Source organism: Callionymus lyra, chromosome 4 (assembly GCF_982586985.1).
Source record: "Callionymus lyra chromosome 4, fCalLyr1.hap1.1, whole genome shotgun sequence".
NCBI lineage: Eukaryota > Metazoa > Chordata > Actinopteri > Syngnathiformes > Callionymidae > Callionymus > Callionymus lyra.
Window position 1 is genome coordinate 10,580,533 of NC_141821.1, and position 27,593 is coordinate 10,608,125.

The window sequence follows — 27,593 nt, forward strand, 5'->3', positions numbered from 1 at the left end:
AAAAGTTTTTTTTTGTTTTGGGTTCAAACCAGTATATGGTACAGGCCCAACCTCTTCTACTTATTTTCCCTATTTAAACAACCAAAGATAACACGTAAATGTTGTTAGAGATAGTGATTGAGATGTTTGGCTAGCTGCTAGCATTAGCCTCAGTGCTACTGTTATCTTTCTTGTGTTTTATTTTGAACAGATTCTACTCTAATCTCCAGTATTGTTCCAGTATTTTACGGATAGATACATAGCTACAAATACTCAAAGCTAAAGCATCAACAAGATACAGCTGCTAACCTTTCTTCCGAGAGTTCAACTTACAAAGTTCTTGATATAATGTACTTTTCCGTGGTTTCATAATGAAGTATGATTCACATTGAATGTGTGTATGTGCTGTGCTGTTTATTTTTAGGCCTTGAAACACATCGGATTAAAGTTGGTCTAACACGTCAAGCGTTCGTACATGTTTAATTGTGTAATTGTGATTTAAATCAATGTAGAACACGTTAGTTAGAAAGTACGTCAAATGCAATTACGCTCGACTAATCCTCTTATCAATCAGTTGGATAGTTTTCTAAATGGACTCACAGCGGTGGAGTTTTAAAGTCGGCTGAACGAAACCGGTCATTGAGATTTACTTCTCATCGGGGAGTCAAATTACAGCGTGTCGAAGGTAGGAAATTATATTTCTTAATTGGCCACTTGGAGCCAATCTACAGATGGGGAAAAAAACAAGAGCTTTAACCAAACCAGGCATGAGTTATAAGAGAAGTTTGACTCTATCGAGGCGTCAAAAACACTTTTCCCAGGTACGCCTCCTGCGGTTTAAAAGGGAAGTTAATCGAGTAGGTGTTTTTTCAGGTAAAGCCATGACATCATCAGTCAGAAGAGTTCAAAGACTTACAGTAAAACTTCCCACTGATCAACTATTTCTAGGCCGAGCCTCTCAGGGTCTGCTGCACCTCCAAGGAGAAGGCAAAGTTATTCAGATACCTTGATAAACAAGGCGGCTCCTCCATATTTCAGGAACCCGGGCAGGACGGGGAGAGCGCCGAGCTACAGCTGCAGCCTGAATTAGCCAGGACCACATGAAGAACCCTCGTCTCTATTCCAAGTCGGGGTGGGAAAATTACAGGCCTGCTCGCTCTACTCTAGCATTAAACCTCAATTAGTGCATGAGTTCACCGGTGATGTCGATACCCAGGGACCCGGGAGCTTTGGAAATAAGCGGTGCTTGGCTTTATGGAGACAGGCGCTCGCACTTCAAACTCTCAGACTCTTTCAGCACATGTGGAAAGTTGTTGAAACCGAGTGAGATGGTGTTCTTGAAAAAACAAAACCGGCGACCGGTTTGGCTAAATTTACCAGGAATTTTAATCCCGAGTCGTGACTGAAGTTTTCCCAGGAGACCAGAGGTCAGTCAGGCAGGACAATAAAAACTCCTGTTTGACCTCCCGTGACCCTATAGGAGACAGGAGTATAGTGGGCGGGGCTACAGGCCTCCTGCTTTCTCTTTATGCAACCGACTCATTCCAGCACCGTCCAGGTTAGATAACACGAAACTAACACCTGATCGATGATCAATTAAAATTTCTATTTAACTTTTTCATCGTTTTAATGGGAGTTCACTTACTTTGTCAACTGTTTCAACATGTTGTGATTTTCAAAAGAAGGTTATTCGGGTGTAAATCAAACGAAATAATATTATTCTTATAAAATTATCAAAATGTTTTGCCACCTGTCAAATTGCCTGGAAATTATTTTATTTGACTTAAAATATATTGTTCTTTAAACACAAGGAAAGTTCTGTGTGAATAAGAAATGCTTCTTGGGCAAATGTGGGCTGCACGATTGCACTTTTCCATTTGCAGTTATACACGAAAAAAAGACAAATAATAATTAAGTTATTTTTAAAATAACCAAATTAACATTTTTTTTTTTTTTTTTAAGATATGGAGGTATTTAAAAGTAGTGTAAAAACATTGAAGAAACTAGAAACTAGAAAGAATATTCAAGTTAACTTAATGGGTTTAATATTTGTTTTGCAAGAAATTGGAGAAAAAAAAAAACGTGAGTTGCTAAAAGCACATCAAGAAGAAAAAAAAGGCCTTGTAGAATTAATAATGGAATGACAATGAATACTAAAAAAAAGTTTCTCTTTCAAAATTGAACCTGAAACTTTTATAATTGGTTTTAGAATTTCACTTGAAAGGACCAGATGAGGTCCACGGCACTACCTCAACTCAACTTCTGGTCATGACTGGATTCTTAGCAGACAGACGTACATTCCGGCATCTTGTTTAAAACAACTTGAACTTTCTGTATCAACTCCTGGAACTCAAGACCACCACCGTCACTAAACCCTTACCTCGGGCAACACAATCAAAACAAGTGGCACGATTTTCTCCACTACTTCTACTTCCTTTACTTCACTTCTGAGACCAATTCATGTCCCAAACATTGAACCCTGGTCTCTTGGTCTGAGCCTCCATGATGGTTAAAAGTTGTGTTTCTTAATAACCATTACAGTACCAAAGAGTTCTCAGACTTTAACACTGTTCCATGAGCAGCCTTCGATGACTAATGTTCCTTGAGTAGTTTGATTTATAATCATATGAGAAAATCATATGAAAGCTATTCTTATCAGATGTATAGTATTACCCACGACCACCAGAAACCAAGGTTTATTTCCATCCAGTTCCAGATCGTTCTCAGAGAAATACCTGCAGGATGATGTCAGTTTCCGGACATTAAAAATCACCGCGAGATGTAATATGTTTTCTTAACCATGAGAGATGACGGACAAATACACCAGATGAAGGCTGAGATTGTTGTAATCTGGTACGATTCCCTTAAACACGTCCACGCTCTCTCCAACATAAACACGGCGCTGGAGGGCCGAGGCCGGAGTCGATGTGGTCCGAAAAAAAAAAAAGAAAAGTTCCCCCCGGTGCTGTGAGAGCTGCCGTTTCTTTGGAAGGGAGCGAGTGTAGCAACATGGCAACGCTCCGGGGCAGTGCCGCCTACCTTTGCTCCTCATTGTAACAGAGAGCGTGTGAATTATGCATGGACGCTTCCAGCCACTTCCTTGCAGACATACATCAGGAGCTGTGTACCTCCACCTGAAGACAAAAATCTCCCTCACATCTTCAAAGAGAAGCAAATCTGGTCGTACTCGGCGAGTACCACCCAGTGGGTTTGAGAAAAGGGGGCTCTCGCACAGGTGCAGGCGAGCGGGGATTGGGCCCCACAGTTCTCAAAAAGTGGAACAACGTTTTCTTTTCTTTTTTCTTCTCCTTCCTTCAGTGCAGAGCTCTGACAAAAAAAAACTTCAAGTAGGGGGCGGGGAGGTGAGGGGAGATTGAGATCAAAAGCCCACCATTTCTTGTGAGCGGACCCAATCAGCCAAGAGGGCCAAGGAAAGACAAGCGCTTCCCCTTTTAAATTGATCCCACCGAGACCCTCAAGGTTCCCCTCGCAGGACGTGCAAAAATGCAATAAAAATCCGGCCCCGTGGATCTGACAGGGAACTGGGAGGGGAGAGGCGAAGAAGAAAGACTGTTTTGGGGAGCTTGAGACGCAGAAAGAACAGAGGAAGTAAGGAGGGAGACAAGCCGGTTGAAGCAGATCAAGGAAGACGAGAAGGTGGGCTCGTTCTCCAGAGGGGTAGAGGGTGTGTGTGGGGGGGGGGGGGTATCAGAGCGCCGATGTGTGCCAGCAAAAGAAAGCAGCCGGGGTTGCTATCAAACTATCAGACCTCACGTCTGATGATGAGCTCGCTCGTATCTTCATTCTGCCCGGGTCCTGGCACCGAGACTCTGGATGGTTTTTAGCGCTGGCCTGAGATCTGACTCTGGATCAGTCGGCCCTAGTTTTCCGCTGCATATTGAGCCTCAAAGGAAGAGGCGCTATCAGCGCAACCCAGAGACCCCACAGCCTGCCAGACACACACACCGAGCACCAGGCCTGGTGTCCACACACACACACACACACACACACACACACACACACACACACACACACACACACACACACACACACACACACACACACACACACACACACACACACACACACACACACACACACACACACACACACACACACACACACACACACACACACACACACACACACACACACAAACACAAACTCCATGCCTGTTGGGGAGGTGGTCTCTGCTTCCATTAGAGGTTCAACATCATTGATGTCGGATCGGATTAGACGTCATTAGAGTCAGTGAAACTTCTATTTCTTCTTTTTCAGAACTTTTTTTGCTCAATCAAACCTGAAAAACTGCCGTCAACACTAAGAACGATCTATGGTTTTCACAAGAAAGTTCGGTCGGGGAAGAAAGATTGACATCAGAATTCAAAAGAGCTTCTGCATTAAGAGGTCTTTAGTGGGTAAATGAGAAAGTGCGTCGACAGAATAAATTATCCACCGGCGACTCCATCCCCTCACTTTTAAACAGCTCTCACGTACAAGCAGTGAAGAGCTTTTAAAAAATGATCCCTTAATTTCATCGAACAGTTTTGATAACGTTGAAGCGTGAAGGGGAAAAAACAGGTTTTATTCTTTGATTTTTACTGTCAAAATTAGACAGGTTTACTCATACATACTTGTTTACTTATAATTCAATTGAATAAATATTATATTGAAAGGTCAAATTATTATTTTTTAAGGCTGAACGATTTATATCAAAAAAATGTCAAGATTGCGATATTGGCACGTATCGAAAACATCTGCAATAATTTTTCATTTATTATTGTATAAACCAAGCATTTCTTTAACCAATCAGGCGCGACCTTAAACACGCACTTTGCCCAATTCTATAAAGTTGTCAATTTGTACTTCTATGTCTCGTTGTTGTTTACGTCTCCGTCTGTCTGTGAACTGTGCGGCGCATCTTGCTAGGCTAGGTTGCTATGGCGACACGTCTTGCCGGCGGGCTGATCCTTTGCTAAAGCAACATATTGTAAGAACTTTTCATCTCGTCTTTGTTGTTTTCAGCATTTTTATAAGATTGTGAACTTCCAAACAAGTGTAAACCTGTCCTCTTCACCATATGCTAATGAGCTAAGTTGTTAGCTTAATTTATAAAGTGTTATGTGTGCGTGTACAAGGAGGTGGATTTATTATTGATTTGGTGATATCGCGACGCGCCGGCAGCTCCTCTCTGATGTCGCTCAGTTTCACGGGAAACCGATGCAAGCCCCCATATAAGTGATATTTTTCTCCGATCATGTCGGCACCGAAGCACGGAAATAGGCTGCGCATGCACGCCGGCTACATTTTTAGGTGAAAGAAAAAAATATCGCAATACTATCGATATCGCAATTCAAGACACCAATATCGCACTTATTTCCAATATCATGCAACGCTAGTTTCAAAATGACTGATTTTATTTTTAAACATAGAGCTTGATATTCTTATTTCAAGAATTCAACATTAAAACTCTTTTAATTAATTTGTTTTTACTTCATTTTCTGGAAATACTGTAATAAAAGTGCCACCAGACAATACAATACTAATTAAAAAAAAAAAAATAATTTATAAAATTAGAAAATCTATTTTGTATTAGTCCTTCATATAAACCTTCGATATAGAAATTATTAAATTATATATATATAAAAAAAAAAAACAATGCTTAGAAAAAGGATTTTCAATTCAACCATTCCAAATATATGCTTCCATCCTAGATACTTCCATAGGTTTGTAGAAACTACAAACTGTCTTCAGTAAAGTCGCAATTGCCGCTACTGCACAAGAATAACTTACAACCTCATAAATAAGCAGATCTCTACTAATTCCATTAAAGTGGCTTTAGGGCAGACCCCCCCCCCACACACACACACAGCATCACTCTGCCCCCCCACATCCCCCTGTGGAAGCTCTTTCCCCCCCCCGTTGATAAATGCCCTGAAATCACGCAACTATTCAACATCAATATTTTGACATTTCATTCAGCTGACTCTCCAGAAGAAGTCATTTATTTAATTAGCTGAATGGAAATTGGCAGCAGAGGCCAATCCGAAGTTACGTGACCGCCGCTCACTTGCCACAGGTAACCTTTTTAGAGGGAATCAGCGTGGAGAATTGATCGCTGAGAGCGCAAACTCATCACGAGTGCTAATTTTCAGAAGCGTTGCGCGGCGGCGTGAGGAAGTAAGAGGCTCTATTTATAACAGGAGGGGATTATCCTGTCATTAAAATAAAGAGCCGAGGAGAAGAATCAATTTTAGGGCTTTAAAAGCTGACAAACACAGTTCAACTGCTCTCGGCTCATCCTGCAAAACTGCTGGAAAGTGTGAAGACGCCTCGAAATGTTCTTAAAAGGTAAAGTAGGAAACGTCTTCCAGGAACACCTGATGTTCAAACCCCTTAATTAAATGCACAATAATAAAACAAGCATTTTTCTGGTGTGGCGCATCCAAGACTGCAAAAACCACATGTCAGAGTTCAATTGATTCGATACGTCTATGAATCTCTCCGTCAGTCTAGTGGTATCTTGAGACATAGCTTATGGGGATCTAAAGGTAGGGAATTGGACTGAAGCCCTTTTCAAAGTATTTTCAAAAATCCCCTACCTTGACTTGAATGACATTAAGGCTTTTGTTCTTAAGCTAAACACACTGAAGCACCATTTTGATAGTTGTATTTGACTTATAACGGCAAGATTCTATCAAGCCGTCCAAGTAGGTCCTAAGTAGGATGGTCTCTTAACGGATTCTCTCGGTATCTCCAGGTGTTCTAATGGTATTGTGGGCTATACCGCTCGATTAGGTGACGGAAAACAATAGTATTAATTGTTTAACAATAGGCATCTGCAGTAGAATTGTTGGCCCGCCTCCTTGGCTTGAAACAAATAACTAAAACTAATCAAATTGGATTTTGTGGAATGCAATGTATAGCATCTTCTTATTAACGCATGGCTTCATAGTGCGTATGATATCATATTGGTGACACCCATGGGTAACTCTTAGGTATAGGAATACCTCATTTTTAATGGGGGGTTTGTTTTCTCTGCTGGGAGTCGCAAGGTTGATCGTTCAGTGATGTCACTCTATAATCCAAGAGGTTGGCAGTCGGTCATCGTCACAATTTTTTACTGTGGGCTCGGCTAGCTTGGAACTGGAGTGAAGCAGGTACTCAAAATAGTATCTGTGTACCGTGCTAATGGAAACGCAACAAAAGATGAGTAGAGTTGAGTACAATAGGGCTAAGAAGAGCCTTTTGGAAAGGACCAAAAGTCGGTGATTTCTTCTGCTACAATTGGTGTATTATTAAGGGGTTTATAAGGTCGACCCAAAAGACACAATCCCCACAGTGTCTACACACAGCTGGACACGCTCAACAGGTAGCTTTAAAGGGCCTCCTCCCAGTGGTCGGTCCATTCTTACAAGTCGGCTGAACCACTTCGACTTCTCTTGACCAACAGGAGTACCTAAGAGCGCTCAAGAGTGAAGTTGGTGAACATGTCTTCCCCTGCACTCAAGAGTATATTTGGAGACCGTCACGTTGTTTATTGTGATTGCGTCTCTAATGTGTCGCCGCGACGTGTTTATGAGCGACGGCGTAAACACGATCGATAAAGTGCCAGAACATGACAAACATTAAACATGTAAGATTTAAAACACGAGGAGTTCCAGAGTCACTCGACAATCCTGCTTAGATAAGACATGTAATAAAAAAAAGAGGAAGCGCATTACACTAATTTATCTCGTCCGCCCGAGTGCTTTGACAGCTCCATTGATGCCGACGTCTCTTTAACATGAGGTTAGTGGGAGTTTGGCCTCCCCTCAGTCGTTTGTAAGCTTCTGAGCCTGGAAATGATTAGGCCTGGGAGGGCAATTAGCCCATCGCGGTGCTATATATAGTCCACTTGGCCCGGTACGGCTCCTGGGTCAGATCCACGCCACGGCGTTCAGGCGAGCATGTTCTCTCAATCTGGACTGTTTTTATGAGCGATGCGAAGGCTGCGCTGACTCAGATGGGCGGCCATAACTCAGCCGTCGATCAGGTGTCTCGGGAGGACGGGAATGGGAGTGGGAAGCATCAGAGGAACGAAAGCACATGTTCGACTCTCCGCCGTCAGGATTACGAGGCCTGTTTCCGCGGACGTCCACTGACTCATCGTTATTCATTTCGACAGAATTTTTTTTGTCTTGTGTTGCTCGGTGGTTTCTCACGACCCTAGCCTTGGGTTTAATCGCCAACAAACATCTCAAATGTTACCATGGTTGGGAAATCACGCTTTTTTCCCACAGCCTTGCAACAACTGTGAGCGATGCAAAGAATGCTTTTCCTGTTTTACAACCTCCTGTCCTTCCATATACCTTCTCCCACTCTCAGGGAAAAAATAGAGATTTGGAGAGATTGTTACCACGAAGCAGGAGGTTCTCCCACTCTTTCACCTGGGACAGCTGTTTGACAGCAGAGGCAAACTGGGAAGGTTACAAGAGCCTGGGAATGTTTAACATCAAGAGAGCAATCAGAACATTGCAGGGGCTCGGGGAATTGGACAGGAAATATGGAGAGTAACCCCTTCCTGCCTGGGAGGAAAGAGAAGAGGAAGTGATTTCAGTTATGGGAGCCGTCGCAGCCGACTGAAAACGAGCCTGTTGATATAGGTTAACTCACTCGCTCGTCTTCCTGCCCTCCTATATTGACCACCTTCCTTCTGCAAAGGTAACAGATACCGGGCGACACGAACGTTCCTTTCCTCTCGAACATGCCACTGCAAGGTCGAGGAGAAGCATTTTAAAAACAATAACTTGTAGCCAGAAATATGAATTTATGTACATTCACTCATGAGGTTTAACTTGAAAGTTGACAATAACAATAAACTGCTACGATAGTCTGTCCTATACGGTACATTTAGGTACTGGAAACTGTGACTACTTTGTCAGTTGTTAACATATGTTTTATCCTTAAAACATTTGAACAGAGTCTTCTTTCTGAGGCTGAAAATAAGGACTCCCTGTGCTCGCGAGCATTCCAGGTCCATCAGGTCATCAATCTCCCACCTGTCGAGGATATTTCGGATTGTTTTCTCAGAAGCAGTTATTTCCCACTTTACTGACATTTTGCTGTTGTTGCGAAAGGTCCTGACCCTCAATTATCAGGATTGCAAAGAAGCGGGAAAATCCATAAAAATAAACCATCAAATCGAATCCATACATTTCAATTTTTGCCATTTTTATTCTTAAAATATACAGAACAAATTGTCTACATCCCCCACAACATGACCTCGGGAGGTAGAATTTATGGATTATATTTAATATATATATAAAAAAAACAAATTAATTTTTTGATGTGAAACTTTGGACAAGAACACATCTTAACACACTTAACTTAAAGGACAAATAGATCAAAAATCACATGCATGTCGTCGCTCTGATTGGAAAACTGCTCAAGTTTCTCCAGCAGGTTACAGCTTCATTCGTAAGAGTAACGGCTGAAGCCAAACATAAGAGGAAGTGCTTTGGCACGACACGGAGCTCAGGGCAAATTACACAAGACAACTCAGGAAACAGGAGTTTGTTTTGTATGCCATGCAGAGAACACTTCTCACCTTTGAGTTACGCTAAGAGAGACCAGAACCGGGCTCTGGTGTGCAAGTCCGCTGTTGCGAATTTGAGTCATCACGCAGATTTTGACTAGAATAAAATGGCCCGTTTTGCTAAAAAAAAAAAGATTACAAAATCTGGTTCATCATCTCTTTTTTACAAGACTAACAAATCTTTTTTTGGTATAGAATTTACATAAGACTTTTACATCTCAATTTAGACCCGAAGCCTCCGCACACAACACTGTGGAATAAAGAATTCTGAAAGAGACGTCGAACGTTCTCTGCCTCGTTGCATTCCTGCAGCGCATGATTATGTAAAACGTAAATTAAATGCAAAGACACAAGTGTAGGCGAACAGATTTGAAACTGCTGGTTTGAACTTATCTATGCAAACATGCAGCCCTCAGGTTATGTAAAAAAATAAATTTGTGTTTTCCAAGCGCATCTTCTCCATACAGGTCACTAGAGTCGGGCAAAGGACAGAAAATGTTGTTCTGTACAAGAGATTCTACAGAAAGATCCAGGTCCTGAACTTTGGTAATGACCAATGGAAAACAAGCTCATCACCTGGAGCCCATTTTTATGTATAAATGTATAACCAACGATCAGGTTTTCATAGAGCCTCTTAAAAGTCTACTGGATTGAAGCAACATTGAAGAACATTCATTCTTTTAAAATTGGGAAATTTCTGTGTTTATGCTAAGCTGTTTAAGAGACTCTTAACTTGGGATCTGATGGCCTACATACAAATCACTGAAAATTATTTAAGTTACAAGAACATTCTTTCTGTTTGTCATGGTGGGGAAGAAGGATGTATTGACATATTTTTGTCCCAGAAGAATTTCACTCCCAAGTGGACCTTTATCATCTGATAGATGCTCAGAACAGAACCTAATCTATAATGTCTTGTGAGAAGGCACATCCTGTCCAATGGGAATTTCTTTTGGTGGGGGGCAACTAGGAGAAAACACCCTTATCAGTCAAGGATAGATATTGAAAATGGTATTTCCATTAAGGGGAAATCTGGTTGTATAAAAGTCAAAGCCACAGACACCTAGAAAGAAACTTCATAGATGATTTTAAAAACATGTCCAATGTTGGACAAACACATTCTCTGGTAATTTTGTAATAATGATGGAGAATGTCTGAGTTTTAATCCTGCGAATTACCTACTGTAATTCACCAAACACAGACGTCAGGTAATGATACTAATCCCGTGTGAATACGAATGTCTGTTTGTAATTCTGAATGGCGCATAAATGCAACTGTAACGGACTTCTAGGCACTCGCCATTGTGTTAATATTTACTTCCGCTGTTTTATTTTGAAGGGGTTGAAAAGGAAGTAGATCGAGTTTGTTGTTGTAAAGAAGTAAAGAAGACATGCGCGCTGCACAGCTACAAACTAAGTTCCAGTCTCGTTGTTTCCCACACAAATACACTCGGTTACACTACAGTAACAGACAGTGTCTCTTCTGTAAGAATAAAGTTGGGGGCAAATTCATGTTCAGGGCAGCGCTCTCGCTGTTGAGTTGAGGAGAGAAACGAAAGAAAATTAACCATTGTCCATTTATCTTCTTTAAACGAAGAACAATTGGTTACAGTAACTTTCCCTTTCAGTAATTGCACTCCTTTAGCATCTGTATCTCTTCTGTTGGTAAAAATGACTATTTTACAGACGTCGCTTATCTCGTGTGAATGTACTTAAAATAACACAGAGGAGGTCATTTACAAAACACTGAGGTCCCCAGGTAATAATTATCCCGTGCAAAAAGGTCTTTAGTCGCACACCGAACAAGATATATATTCACCAAAATAGAAGTATGATTGTGATGTTTTTTTATTCTTGGGAGGCTCAGTGTACTGAATTGTCATCTGTATTCGTTCTACATCCAACACATCCAACTACTTCCCTTCAACATCAGTTTTACTCTTATTATGAGTATCCATTTCTAATGTTACCTTAAACATACTGTATCTCTGCAGGTCAACAACACATAGGTTCATCTTCTTTGATTTGGCTAACCATCTGAAGCCACTTTAAAGGGTCTAAAGGACCAGGTTTGGCCCCGTGTACCACGAGTTCGGTGAAGAAACACACTGCATTTCTGTCGTATTGTTCGAGTTATTGCGACGCCTGGACATGATTTCTGGTTCGAAGCTTCACGTCAACGTGACACGCTACCGTGGACATGTGAGGTCATCGTGTCAGACACGGGGCCCGGATCGTGCCGGGGCCCAAGCACGACCTTGATGTGACATTATTTACAGCACAACAACGGGCTCTGGATGACTCATGCGAGACTGATGGAGCACATTTGAATGTGACCCGCTGGACCATTGTCTCTTCAACTCATGTCTCCGATGAGCACATCGCGGCGCTTTATGAATCGAAAGGAGCTTTCCTTTATATGGTCTTTTGAACGTATAGACAATTCCAGATTTCCTCTCGAGGCGAAGATTACCATCTTAATTACTTGGTTAATTAGTAGGAACTCACAGGAGAAGCTTCGGTCTATTGAAAGTCTCGGAGACGAACCTCCTGACGGTGTTTCCTTCCATCACAAAGACTAAACAATTCTCTCCGCGAAACCCTTCAGAGCCTCTTCTGGGGATTAACACTAGACTTTTCGATCTTGTTATTCGCCCTCTACACTTCACCTGGATACAGATTCATATCTATTGGTTCCCAATGATGGAGAGAAAAAGAGTAGAAAGAGAAAAAAATGGGAATTTCTTTCGGTGGGGGGCAACTAGGAGAAAACACCCTTATCAGTCAAGGATAAATATTGAAAATGGTATTTCCCTTAAGGTGAAATCTGGTTGTATAAAAGTCAAAGCCACAGACACCTAGAAAGAAACTTCATAGATGATTTTGCAAACATATCCAATGTTGGACAAACACATTCTCTGGTCATTTGTGATAATTGCGGAGAATGTCTGAGTTTTAATCCTGTGATTTGTAATGTAATAATTCCGCCGCAAATTACCTTCTGTAATTCACCAAATACAGACGTCGGGTGATGATACTAATCCTGTGTGAATACGAATATCTGTGTTTGTTATTCTGAATGCTGCATATATGCCACTGTAACGGACTTCTAGGCACTCGCCATTGTGTTAATATTTACTTCCGCTGTTTTATTTTGAAGGGGTTGCAAGGTAAGTAGATCGAGTTCGTTGTTGTTGGGGGTGTCGTGTTCCACATGACGAAAGTAAGACTATTGAAAGTCTCGGAGACGAAACCCCTCAGAGAATCTCCTGGGGATTAACAGTAGACTTTTCCATCTTGTTATTCGCCCTCTACACTTCACCTGGATACAGATTCATATTTATTGGTTCCCAATGATGGAGAGAAAAAGAGTAGAAAGAGAAAAAGTATCGTCTGTCAGTACATGATGGATACAGTGCCGGCTTGGTGAGTGGAACTTCTGCAGATCAATGAAGCGTTCGGCTGATCGTAAAAGAAAGTGCCAGGAAAAGAAAAGTCAAACGTTGATGTTGGAAAAAGTGTCGAGTGAGCATCTCCAGCAGGAATAGTGTCTGCGACTACAGGCCGTCACTCATCTTCACGGATGCAGCATCAGCTGGAACCTCATCCATGACTGGCAGCCTCCTCCGGCCCATCATGAACATGAACATGCGGCGCACGAGCGCAGGAGATCTGGGCCGGTCGGGCCCCGAGTTGAGAGCAGAGAAAGGAAAAAGGTTAGGTGAGGTCCAGCTCCGGCAGCTGCTTGCCATTACTGGACCTCGCCCTCCTCCCCCTCCTCGCAGGAAATGAGCAATCAGTTAGCAGTGACAGGTACATGCTGAAGCATCGCTGCTGCGCAACATGGAGAAGGAACGGATTAGAGCAGTTTAAACGTCAACCTTAAACCTCCACCGATATCTTTGTCAAGATTAGTACATGTCACGGACGTTTTAATGCATCCTGGAGGGCCGGAGGGGACGCGCTTTATGACGTCGCGAGCTCCGAAAGACTCGCATTCGCAAAAATAAAATGTTTCAATCGGTATCGAAAAAAAAGCACATGACTCAACAGGTTCTGGTCGACCCACGCCACTGAGGAACAGTACGAGCGAAAATTCATTATTGCTGCAATGAAAATACGCATCTGTTGACCGAGTATAAAGGTTTTACTTATTCATATTTTCTAAATTAAAATGATTATCTACAGTCTGAAAGACAATGAGGCTTGAATGTTGAAACACAAATCAGTAGAGTTTACCAAAATAAATGTCATCACTGAAGAATTTGGGTCAAATTTAGCACTTTTTTGTTGAAAAAAAGGATTTTTGCTTTCAGAAATAACAAAAGGTTCCAAATGTGAATGCTAAATGTACATTTAAGAGTACTTTGAATTTGAATTTGTAGAAAAATATACAGTATTTGTAGTAAATCATATATAGACTTAAAATTATATGATTTTTAAGGGGACACTGGGCTTAGTTGTTATTATTGATTAATGAATTATGATGTGCATCTATTCAATATCAACTAATTTTTGTGTAATACATCACCTGGCGATTAAATTAAAGATAAAGTATAGACGGCAACATGATCATTATGTTTAACATACAGTTGAGGCCAAAAGTTTGGACACAGCTTCTCATTCAATACCTTTTCTTGACAACAATGATCAATGAATGCAACAAAACTATGAATGAACACATGCGGAACTATGTACTCTTTAAGACAATTTAGACACCTAAAATGTTTTTAACCTTTTAGGGTTTGGCAGGGATTTGTTGGTCTAGTTAGTTACGATGTGCAGAAGACAGCCCTATTGGACAACCTTAGATTTCATTTTAATGGAAAGAACCAATCTTTTGAAAGCAGTGGACATCATCACGTTTAAGAAATTAGGATCAGTCGGTCCGAACAATTGCAAAAGCTTTCCCATAGCGCTGAAGGCGAGTCCTTGGCCTGTACTGTAGTTGAACTGGAGTAGAACCACCACCTTCAAGGTAACACAGATTTTAAAGACAATTAAAACGCCAAAGAATCGACAAACAACCTGCTTTCTACGCAGGCGTCGCCCTAGACACCCGTTGACACGGCATAAACACACTCAAACATCAATGTGCTCACACATAGCAACACTTTTGGTTGGCTCAAAACGCAGCAGCCCCTTAAAAGTTAAATGTTTCTTTCTTGCACAGTTATCAAAACTTCCCGAATTTAAAAATAACAACTGTTTATTCAAATTAATAATACAATATCTAGTAATGGTCTGACAAATGCGAGCATTGCACATGGAGGTATTAGATCCAAACAACAACAAAAAAAGTCAATTTAAAGGTAGAAATGAGCAGAAACTCGCTGCATGTTTCTCAAGACGGACAGTTTTGTTGCTCCACACTCTCTTTGTAATGAGAGGGAGGCGAGTGCTGCGTCAGCATGTAACAGATGTCCACATATAGACGCGCAGTAAGCAGGAGTCAGCATGGAGTTTCGCTTGTTGATCGTCGTGACAAAACCTGGAAAAGCCTCGCGGCTCCACGGTTCTAACCTTTTCCCTCCGCGCTCGAATGTTCTGCTGTCCGACGCGCTTCCTCGCTGAGGAACGGCTAAAGAGGAGCGACATAAAAGCCACGCCGCCTCGTGTTCAATTAGCCAGGATTACACTGGAATATGCTGGCTTGCAGGGAGAAGGGAAAACATTAGTGATGGCAAAAAAAAAAAAGCGGAGTTAAAATCCACAAGAGTGTGTAACGATTGCTCAGGAGCCCGACGTCATAAATCAAAGCAAGATGTCCGACGATCGCTCAGTGGCTTTTTACTCAGCAGCCGTTCATCAAGGGCTGGTGGGAACTTTCTGCACACTCATGCTTTGGCTCAAGAATGGACTGATCCCATCTACTCGGGGACACGTCCAGAGGGATGAGATGAGACCGACGTTAATTGGCCGGCGAGGCCGTCGTAGCGCTCGCCTGTCAGTTTTACGAGCGAAGGGCGGCGCGGGATCCAGAAGACGTTTTACCCGTCAGGGGAGACGGGACACGGGAACCGTGAAATTATAGGCGCTGCGAAGTGCCAATCCATTTAGGACACAAGGAAAAACAAAAACAGACTTCGAAAATAATCTTCTAGCACTGCAACCTAAATGGAAGCAGACGTTACGCCGGGTTGTCTTGTGGCAGCGTGGAATTGGAAACGCAGCTCCGGAGCTACCGCACCATTTTCCAGGCAGTCTGGAGCGCCTCCACTGACCAGGGGCGTCTGTGGTCGAGCGGGGCTCGTCCACAGGTCCCGACAGGCAGAACCTGGAGGGGAGGAATGACTGAGTAATGGCAGGGTAACATGATCCAGGGCTGGAAGGAGTGGGAGCGATGGCCCGACGCCTGAACCAGAGCGGTAAGACGGGCGAGCGGCAGACGAGCGTGTTTGCGAGACATACATGTGGTTTAGCCGAGAGGCTAGCAAGGGAGGTGGGCAGCTCCGGAGCCACGCCCTTCACGAGACACGGCGAAGATTCAGATTCAGCCAATTAACAGCAAGATAGTCGTCATAGCAAAGAAAATAATACATTTCAAGTGAAGGTTTACCTTCAGAAGTTTTTACTTCTGTCCGCCTTCTCCGTGATGTGCGTTGACAGTTCTTGCACAAAAAAGCACCAGAACCATTAAATCTACTTTCACAGTCTTCTGATGAAAAACATCTGTTAAAGTAAATCAAAAATAATGAACGTTGATTTTAACATTTCAAATGTTGAAACTTTAAATTTGTTTATTGACATATTTTAGATTTTTTTTATTGTTTATTGTATCATTTTTAAGAATAGTTTGTGTATTGAAAGATTGAATAATAATGACATTTAAAAAATATTTATTTAATCAGAATTAATTACTAAAAAATAAAAAAATAGATGTACTTATTCCAATTATTAAATACATTTTCTAAATTAAATTGATAGCCTTTTAAATCCAGTATTGTCGTGTGTCACTATTATACCAACATTTTATATTTAATTCAAAATGCTAGAAATAAAAATAAATTAAAAATAAATGTGCACATTTATATTTGTTTAATTGGAATTAGAACTCAATGTTAAAAATTTCTAATTAATTTTGAAAGTGATCAAGTTTCTCAAATCGATTCAAAATAAAAGATTGTAAAAATAAACCTTTACATGAGTTTCAATATTTGAAATTCAACAATTCAATATTCTGATGCCACTATTATACTTTCATAGCCATCTTTCTATCCAAGCTAAATTTGTGGTGTTTTTTTAGAAACACTGCTTGCTTTTAAGATTGTTGATTTATGATTATTATTGTTACTTATTATTGGACTTCAGTGATTCGGGTCCCACTAAGAGACAGTTTTTGAAGAAGCCAAATCAAAGTTTTTTACTCAGGTTAAGGTCAGTAGTACGCGTTTTAAAGAAAAAAAGTTTTTAGTTTTTAGTTGCCCAGACATTTTGGCAGAAAATGTGTATTCCCAAATTGCCAGTTATATTTTGACAAAATACTTATTTATACATATATCTTGCATTATTAAATACTATATAGATATTTTTAAGGTGACGAATGCTTCAGGAATCCCTGCAAAAATGAAAATGTACAATACATTTAATGATATTTAGAACAAATATCTGTTTACATCAGTGAAAAAGTCAAACATTTACATTGGTGGACGTATAACTCAAAACAACCATGGCTGCCAAGACTTAAAGATATTCAGATATTCATCCGAGTTAATAAGATTAAAGATTTACGCCCATTAACCTGTCAGCAGGACAGATGTGTCCGACTGAGCGCCAGGAAGTGTGTGGCCAGAGATATTTCATTGCAGCACAGCAGACTGTCTTCTACACTCACCAGTACAGTGCTCTTGTTAAAACACAGGACGCTTGATTTCTCCACCACAGTAACAGCAGATTACACCTATACTGATGCTCTTATTCTTGGCTTGTTTTTTCTTCATCCACTTTCATGCCCTTAAAAAACTTTGTCAAACCTCTTTGGGAGCAAAAGTATCTTAGCAGATCTCTCAGATATCAATGATGCCATAGATGTGAGCACATACATCAACTACAAGCACATGTGCTTGCAAGGAAAACAATGAAACTCTGGAGCCCATTATCAGACTTTCAGTACAGACAGCAGTGGACGGTGGAAAAACTGAATCTGCACTGAAGCGGATTATTTGCAAAAACGTATTCAAGCGGATTTATTATGTTGATCGGTTCAATTTCAATTTATTAAATGTACTTCTAAACTCTGCAGACGCTCTTCATTTTCCACGTTCACCCCAGTTTCATCGGGTCAAAACAGACCAGTGTCATCGGGTCAAAACAGACCAGTTTCATCGGGTCAAAACAGACCAGTTTCATCGGGTCAAAACAGACCAGTTTCATCGGGTCAAACAGGCCAGTTTCATCGGGTCAAACAGACCAGTTTCATCGGGTCAAACAGACCAGTTTCATCGGGTCAAACAGGCCAGTTTCATCGGGTCAAACAGGCCAGTTTCATCGGGTCAAACAGACCAGTTTCATCGGGTCAAAACAGACCAGTTTCATCTGGTCAAACGGACCAGTTTCATCTGGTCAAACGGACCAGTTTCGTCGGGTCAAACGGACCATTTTCATCGGGTCAAACGGACCAGTTTCATCGGGTCAAACGGACCAGTTTCATCGGGTCAAACAGACCAGTTTCATCGGGTCAAAACGACCAGTTTCATCGGGTCAAAACGACCAGTTTCATCGGGTCAAAACAGACCAGTTTCATCAGGACAAACCAGACCGGTTTCATCGGGTCAAAACAGACCAGTTTCATCGGGTCAAACAGACCAGTTTCATCGGGTCAAACTGACCAGTTTCATCGGGTCAAACAGACCAGTTTCATCGGTTCAAACAGACCAGTTTCATCGGGTAAAACAGACCAGTTTCATCGGGTCAAACAGACCAGTTTCATCGGTTCAAACAGACCAGTTTCATCGGGTCAAACAGACCAGTTTCATCGGGTCAAACAGACCAGTTTCATCGGTTCAAACAGACCAGTTTCATCGGGTCAAACAGACCAGTTTCATCGGGTCAAAACAGACCAGTTTCATCGGGTCAAACAGACCAGTTTCATCGGTTCAAACAGACCAGTTTCATCGGGTCAAACAGACCAGTTTCATCGGGTCAAACAGACCAGTTTCATCGGGTCAAACAGACCAGTTTCATCGGTTCAAACAGACCAGTTTCATCGGGTCAAACGGACCAGTTTCATCGGGTCAAACGGACCAGTTTCATCGGGTCAAAGGGACCAGTTTCATCGGGTCGAACGGACCAGTTTCATTGGGTCACAGACCAGTTTCATCGGGTCAAAACGACCAGTTTCATCGGGTCAAAACGACCAGTTTCATCGGGTCAAAACAGACCAGTTTCATCAGGACAAACCAGACCGGTTTCATCGGGTCAAAACAGACCAGTTTCATCGGGTCAAACAGACCAGTTTCATCGGGTCAAACAGACCAGTTTCATCGGGTCAAACAGACCAGTTTCATCGGTTCAAACAGACCAGTTTCATCGGGTAAAACAGACCAGTTTCATCGGGTCAAACAGACCAGTTTCATCGGTTCAAACAGACCAGTTTCATCGGGTCAAACAGACCAGTTTCATCGGGTCAAACAGACCAGTTTCATCGGTTCAAACAGACCAGTTTCATCGGGTCAAACAGACCAGTTTCATCGGGTCAAAACAGACCAGTTTCATCGGGTCAAACAGACCAGTTTCATCGGGTCAAACAGACCAGTTTCATCGGTTCAAACAGACCAGTTTCATCGGGTCAAACAGACCAGTTTCATCGGGTCAAACAGACCAGTTTCATCGGTTCAAACAGACCAGTTTCATCGGGTCAAACAGACCAGTTTCATCGGGTCAAAACAGACCAGTTTCATCGGGTCAAACAGGCCAGTTTAATCGGGTCAAACAGACCACGCAAAGTACAAACACAAGGGTTGAAGCATAATACATTAGATGAATCTACTAACTTCCCTCCAAACCTAGCGTTATGCAATTCACGCAGTTGTTCTTGTGTTTTTTCTGCGTCCATCGTTTTCATCGCGATCGACTGTCAAACTTTTGGATTAACAACAAATGTGCGTCAACTGCTGTGAAGAGACACAATAAACATCCACGGCGATCCCAGAACATTCCGGCCGAACACAACAAAGGAGCAGCTTGATGGGTGAAGCCAGCGTTGGTGCACTTTTGTTTCATGATGTCATTCACATCTGCAAGAAGGTCACCGTCCACGGAAGAATGCAACGCTCTCCAAGTGCTGCACTCGTTATTCGGAACCACAAGTGACAACCTGCCAGACGAGGCACAGCTCTGAAGACTTAAGTACAGGTATTGTAAAATGGCGATACAGAAATAGACACTTGCTAATGTGAAAAGCATCAACCCCGGACGCTCTTTCACTTCCACCGTCGGCCCACAGTCGTCGGAGAACGAAAGCCTCCATTACATGACGAGCGTGTGCAGCACCGCACGAGCCACAGTGTTGTCAGGTTGCTGGACGTGGTCTCGGGGATTTGGAGGGTTCACGTCGGTTCGGAGACCTCACACCTTCCATAACAGCTGACTTTGCAAAAAAGGCGTCTTTGTTTTTGCCAAAACTAATTTCAGAAATCAAAACGGCTCGATATTGGAGTCGCTGGCACACCGAGCCGTTCTGGACCTGGGAGGACTTCAGAATGACCCAGTACAGAATTTAAAACTTCAATCCGAAGCTGGATGAAGGTTCATAGAAATGTTTTGATAGTTTTCCTTATTATTTAGCCTGAATCTCAGTGTGACATGGAGGCTACAGCGACACAGAGTCCATTGCCAGAGTAAACAGCATAAGTTAACTCAGAGTAAAAAACACTTTAAAACACGAATTTGAAAATGTTATTTTTTTTTTAATAATTATATTAAAAACACACAATCACTTAAGTATTATTTTTATTTGACATTTTTTCAATAGGCTATGTCTACATAATAATAATGCTACATTTCCATTAGTTTATAATATTAGTTTAGTTTATTTGTTTTATAATATTCATCATTTATTTATTATTAACGTTTCATGTTTTTTTAAAGAAACCTCACAATGTTTTTACTATTAAGTGATGCAACAGACAAATGTTTTTTAAGAAACGTGCAACAACTCACAACATTATTGAAAATAAAATACATAATTATTGAATATTATAAATACAATTTCACTATACGATTTTAGTGCAATATTTATGTCATATAACCCAGCATGCTAGGGATTTAATACAGGTCACCACTGACAGTGACACACACGACATAGTACCGGCAAGAAAACCACATAAACTCGAACCAGGGACCTTTTCAATTTATCAGGTTTACAACAATAAAATATATATATATATATTTTATATATATATATACAGCTACCAGTCGAGAAACCCATCAACAGAACAAGAGAACAACCTTCCAAACGACCATCTGGTAATCTTTATATACTTAATTACAGTAATGTACTTCCACACAAGTAATAAACATCCAACAATATGACATATAAACATAAATAATCATTTCAACTGGTTTTATTGAGCATCCTGGCAGAACAAGCTGCAACACCGAAGTCCCGGGTTTACAATTTCTACCTGATAGTTCCCAAAAATTGAAGCCAAGCCTAGAACTTTTTGCTCATAATGCCTAAAATAATAATCTGCCTCAGTTCCCCGCAGCCTCCGAAAAAATCCTGTAACAGTCCCTCAGTTGTTCAGGCTTTGGATGTCATTTGCATCAACTGTTTCTTGGAAACAAGACACAAGCATTTAACCAAGGGACTATTACTGAACCACATCCTCCCATTTTTCATCCACAATATGGTCTCCATTCATTATTCAGACAAGAGATGCACTTTCCTTGTTCCTCCGCTCTCCACGTCCTCGGTCTGCACTTAACCGACAGGACGTCAGCCAACTACACTTGAAAGTACCTGCGGCAAGAACGGCTTTCTCCAAAAACTTTGAGGTTTCGATCAATCAAGCTAAACATGGCCTAATGGACTTTTAATTCCCAATTACGTTTTCCTTGAGTTGGATCTTTTCGCAACAAGTGTACTTTGTTTTAAGAGTCAAGAAGTAAGTAAGTAAGTCATTTTTATTTGTATAGCGCTTTTCTAGACCAGGGTCACAAAGCACTTAAACAATCAAAACAATATTCAATAAAGTATACACTTTAAAGGTCAAGATAAAACTGATAACACAACAGGAGTTCAAGAAAATCAAGGAAAAGCCTGAACAAAAAGAAACGTCTTAAGATGTTTCTTGAAGGAGTCAGTAGATCCATCAAGCGTAAAGAGAGAGGAAGATCGTTCCAAAGCTTAGGGGCAAAAGCCTGGAAGGATTTCTCTCCTCTGGTCCTGAACCGTGTTCAGGAACCATCAGTAGATTCTGATCCACAGACCTCAGAGCCCGAGCTGGGGTGTAAGGCTGGATCAGATCAGTGATGTAAGGAGGAGTCTGACCATGAATAGATCTGAAAGTAAGAAGCAGAATTTTAAAGTTGATCCTGAAAGAAACTGGAAGCCAGTGAAGAGTTTTAAGGATCGGAGAAATGTGAGTTCTTCTACTAGAGCGATGTGATTAAGTGATGGACCCAAAATGGTTGGGGCTTTTTAAAATTGATAGTTTCTGACCCACAAAAAAAAGGAAATGATTTCTTATATTTTAAGTCAAACCGTCCATCATGCCATGCTCCGTTTTGACCCTGTTGGTCCAAAAGAGGATTCTCGTCCCGGCAATAATACGTTTGTTGCGGTGGATTCCAGTCTCTATCCGGGCCGAGACATCAAAGCCACGAGTGGCGCCTGAGCCCGGGAGTCTGGTGTGGACGTGTGCTCCCATACGTTACATGATCCTGGGCACGATGTCGCGGAAATGTTAGACAAGCATCTACGTTTCCTCCCTGCTCTTTCTACTCTCCTCATCAGGCCACATGTGAAACCACAGAGGAACCGCGCTCCGGCCAGAGTCAATGTTCCCGCCAGTCACGTGACCCCCTGTTTACATAAATGCCAGCCTCGGATGCCAACGCCTCGCTCAGGCTCGACAGGAACCGACAACACGGCGGTAAACATCGTGTCATTCTTAAAAATGACCAGCGAAAGCTTTGTTGACGGTCCAAAAACGTCTACCCTGCTCACACAAACATGGACTCGCTTCCTAAGACTCTCAGCCACACAGTTGAATACCTGCCTGGACCTGTGCTGTGTCGCAAATCACATACTAGCGTACTCAGAGTTAGTATTTTTAGTGCGTTAGTGCGTCTCAATTCTTAGTATGCAAAATTTAGTGCGCCATGCACACTAAATTGGCGTACTAACACGCCCACAAAACTGAGCATGGTTCGATGGACACTAACCACACTAAACAGCCGCCATCTTAATGACGTTTTAAACGGAAGTTACGTCATATATAAATGCATATATATTCATATACTTACAGGTGCATTTTCAGCAGCAGAAGGATAAACACGTCTTCGCTGCTGATACCGGCTTAAATATCTCGCGATTATTTAGATTCTCATATTTTCTTTATTTCTTTTTCCAAACTTGCAAAACTTGCTGCCAGCAGGTGTCGATAGTGTTCCTACAGCTGGTTGAAACATTGTTAAATAGTAGTAGAAGAAGAAGCTGTCATGTGATTTCCGGTTAGTGTGTAGCAGCAGTGTTGGATTTGAGACATACTATCTGTGGAGAATTTGCGTACTAGTTAGTACGTACACTAAACTGATGCATACTAACTTGTAGTATACTAAGAGTAGTATGCGATTTGAGACACAGCACTGGTCCTGAGAACCCACCACAGAGCTGGAGGTTGACGTGAAGTAGTCTTTGAGTAGCATAAACATCTTACTGGCCTTTAACTACATGATGTGACGACGTTGTCTTTAGGATCTGGAAAACGACTAGTTCTGAGACACCGGTGTACGTAGCATTTCGGTCCGACCCACTATCTCAGACCGAGCACTTCCTCCGTCTATTTAGAGGTTTTATGAGTCAACGAAATTTCAACTGAGCGATTAAATGACACTTTGAACCAAGATTAAAAATCGATGTTGACGAGAACACGCATGTGACCCGACGGAACCCAGGGTTTCGAATTTCACCACGGCAACCACGCCCGTGATCGTCCTCCAAACTTGCCGCAATGCCCTAAAAAAATGTAAGTACGTAAGTCATTTTTATTTGTATAGCGCTTTTCTAGACCAGGGTCACAAAGCGCTTAAACAATCAAAAAAATATTCAATAAAATATAAACTTTAAAGGTCAAGATAACACTGAGTACAACACAGGAGTTCCAGAAAATCAAGGAAAAGCCTGAATAAACTAATGTCTTTAGATGTTTCTTGAAGGAGTCAGTAGATCCATCAAGCGTACCCGTGTTTACGGCGACAACTTAACTTAAAAGCCGCGAACGCCCTTGGCTTTTAATTTGTTAATAAATACTGGTAGCGTAATTGTTTCGTCGAATGAACGTAATAAAATCAACCCGACTTTTATTTAACATTTTCAACCGTTCATTATCTAACGATAAAAAGGTAAACAACATGGGAGCCAGCAGCCATTTTGGAAGCTTGGGTCAAAGGTTAACTGACGGAGTGATACAATACATAAGCGTCTCGAAGGAGGTAAAGGTGTCCAATGAATTTTGGTCCGGCAGCCATCTTTAAAAATGCCGAGCAAGGAAAGTTTTAAAAAGACGAGGAATTACAGGCTGTTCTAGAAAAATTTAACAAAATACACAACTTTTTAAAGTTTATTTCATTGTTTAAATGCAGTGCTAAACATACTTAGTGGTTTGTTTTGCCCTCGGAAGTCGCCAGTTGCTGAAATCCTGTTAGTCATTTTACCGAAATAATCACGCCGACCAAAACGGTAATAACACCAGGGCTGACATGTCTAGTGATGCACCAGCTATGCTAACCAGGCTAACCAGGGTCATGCTAAATCAAGCTATTTAATTGACTGTAAAGGTAGCTTAGCACGATTAAGATAAACTATGCTCTACCTAATGGTCTCAGGTGTGGAAATAACATTAGAAGTCTGACAAAAATGTGGTTTTATCAGCCGTCATGTGAATTTGGTGACGGCACAGAGATTGTCAGACGATCTACCAACAGAACATTGAGATTTGATGTTTAAATATTGCACAAAAAGTAAACAGGCATCCTTGTTTAAAGAAAGGGGGTCAAACCATTTCAAGCTTCAGCTGAAAAGGTATTGTCAGAGTTTAATGTAGTTTCTGTGAATATATCAAAACTACAAAACTGGAAAAACCCTTTTGCCAACAGTGAGGACCAAACAAAATACTCACAATGAACAAAGTGTTGAAGTTTCTGTTTTGCACACAAGGCCAGATGGCGTTATAAAATCTATTCAGTCATCAAATCACACGGGCTGCGAAGGCTTTGTTGGCGTCTTCAGGAACGTTTTGTTTTGAATAAAAGTGGGCGGCAAAAGTACAAACTCTCGATCGCACCTTGAAAGCAAAACCGAGAACGCCCTCTGGAACGCGGCGTGAAATTTCCCCTCCGTTGCAGCCCAAAAATCCATCTTCACATCAACGCAGCTGAACCCGATCTTTTTGACTCGAAATCTTTACAGCGATCTTTGGTAAAACACCTCGCGGCTCTATGACCTTCTCTTTTCATCACTTCTAGTTACCCTGGAAACTGACACTGGATCAGCTCTAGCGTCGGAAAGCCACGGAACCCTGCCTGCCAATTTCTGCTTCTGCCGGCCAGCTATAGAAACCACAACTTCGGCAACATTTCCATTCAACACAGACGCTAATATGTATAAGTCACAGAGGTCTGAGCTAATCCTGACATTTTCCTTCCTTTCAGTTCGATGATGAAGTACTGGTCGGCATCAGTGGGTCAAGAATGGTGAAAAAGGGTTTCGGTGATTGCAGTGAATGCAGGACGAAATTGCACATGGAAAACAAGTTGTTGCTATAACTATATTTAGGTGCACAATCTTCATCTTTCTGTATGTTGTCAAGCAATTTCACACATAATCACTGCAGAGCAGGAATCATTGATGCGACTCAAGCTGAGCCAATCAGAGCACAGGATACTGAGCGATACTGATTGTAGCATAAATTGTGTTTTGTACAAAAACACTTGAAAAAACCAGCTGAAGCAACGAAGTCCTCATTGACCATGAGTTGAAGTTTGTCCTCCATAATTTGCAATATATTTGTTGAATCTATTAATATTTTCTATTATTATTGTATGCGCTTACAAAATCCTTATTTTAATCATAATAAGATATCATTCTAAATTCTAAAATAAAATAAAAAATCCTATACTAGGTAAAATAACTAACATAACCATGAAAAAAACAAGTCTGAAATATTATTTTTAAAAGCAGGCAACATTCAAATTCATCTGCTGTGTGTAGATTTATTCACACCACGTACGGAAAGTGCTATGATGGGCTTTGGACAAAAAAAAAGATGATAAATAAAGAATCTAATGATTTGAACAATCTTTTTTGATCAATTAATAAAATTGTATTTATCATTATAATTGAATTATTAAAACAGATTCTGATAAACCACGGCATCAAAACATCTCTTTCAATGCATTAAATCCAAAAACACATTTCACAAGTTATGTTTAGAAATTAACTAGAAATGTATAACAATTAGTCAAAAATCTTGGTTAGCGTTTTATTTAAAGAAATCCATTTTTTTTTAGTTTTACTCTGACCTCACAAGGGTCGCATAAATAAAGTCAACACTTTGCCTGGTTTTGTTGCTGGATAAATGGGAAGCATGTTAAGTAAAAAAAAAGTTTAAATAATAAATCTGAATAATAAAATAAACATAACATACAACATATATTGTCTCATTAACCAATATGCTAAAAAAAAATGTTCTGGAGTTAAGGAATAAAAGAATAAAGAAATAAAGTTAATTGATTAGGTTTTAAAATGTTTTCTTTTAATATAAGCTGAGAATTTTAGAAAATAATAATATATTATAAAACTTTCCTGGTCAGCAGTGTCTAAAGAAACACTAACACATAAAAGTGAGGTGCATGAAGGGAAACACATCTACATCACTACTCCATACATCAAATGAATTGCCTAAAAAACAATTGCTATTGGAAAATATATATATCGTCAGTGCAGTATTCGATCCTGCAGGGATCGATACATCATCTCATGCACCACAGCATCATCTCTGCCATGATGCGTTCACGGTCCGTCAGACTTTAAAGCTTCAGCCCTCAGGCCTGCTCTGCAAAAATAAAAATAAAACCAACAGCAACTGCATGACATATCCACGTCACAAATCATTACACCGCCAAATGCACGTGTGACGTCATGTCAGGTGAATGCTTCTGCGCGTGAGTGTGTTCAACTTTGAGGGTCTTCTTCAGACGAGGGTCTGCAGAGATGCAGAGAAGCCGCCGACGCTCGCTTTTTTTTTTTTTTTTTTTTTTTTTGGAAGGGGGAGCTTTAATGTCAACGCACACAAGCAGCAGCTTCTGGGAAAACGTTGCATAAACTGTGAATGAGTCTCACCTGTATCCCTGTTAAGTGGCGCAGACCTTCAGTGTGCGGACAGGCTCATTTTGGATAAAAACCCAGCAAAGCGTCGAGAATCAGAAGTAGTTTCTGTTCAGCCATCTTGGGCCACGTCATTATCTTCTACCAGTGGGGGGGAGAGAAGCTAGTTTATACATTAGCCACGTCGCGCTACTGGGTATATACTGAAAAGTCGTTCTTAAAGTAGTCACAGCTACTCTTATTAACATGTAATTAGTAGCAAATAAAAATAAAGGGAACTTGTAAAAAAATGCGTTTTTAAACTTCAACTAAATAAGCACCCGCGGATGAAAGAGTTGGTTCAGTCCGACGCGCTCCCCAAAAGCAGCCAATCAGCTGCTCGCAGAATGTCAACACAGCATACTGTGGAAGTTCACACAAGTCTTTGGACACTGAGGTGGGTCTAATTTCAGGGAGTGATCTACAATTAAACACAGTGTATTATTGG

The 27,593-nt window shown here is 41.1% G+C and overlaps 1 protein-coding gene across 1 annotated transcript in view; it reads right to left on the minus strand.

The window, feature by feature from the left end:
* The window catches only part of znf438 (zinc finger protein 438), a 50,257-nt gene extending 23,013 nt beyond the window's left edge, over nt 1-27,244 (minus strand). The window contains exon 1 of the mRNA XM_087788738.1: nt 27,122-27,244. The gene's annotated coding sequence lies outside the window, so the exon portion shown is untranslated. The remainder of the gene's footprint in view (nt 1-27,121) is intronic.
* Between the last annotated feature and the right edge of the window lie 349 nt (nt 27,245-27,593).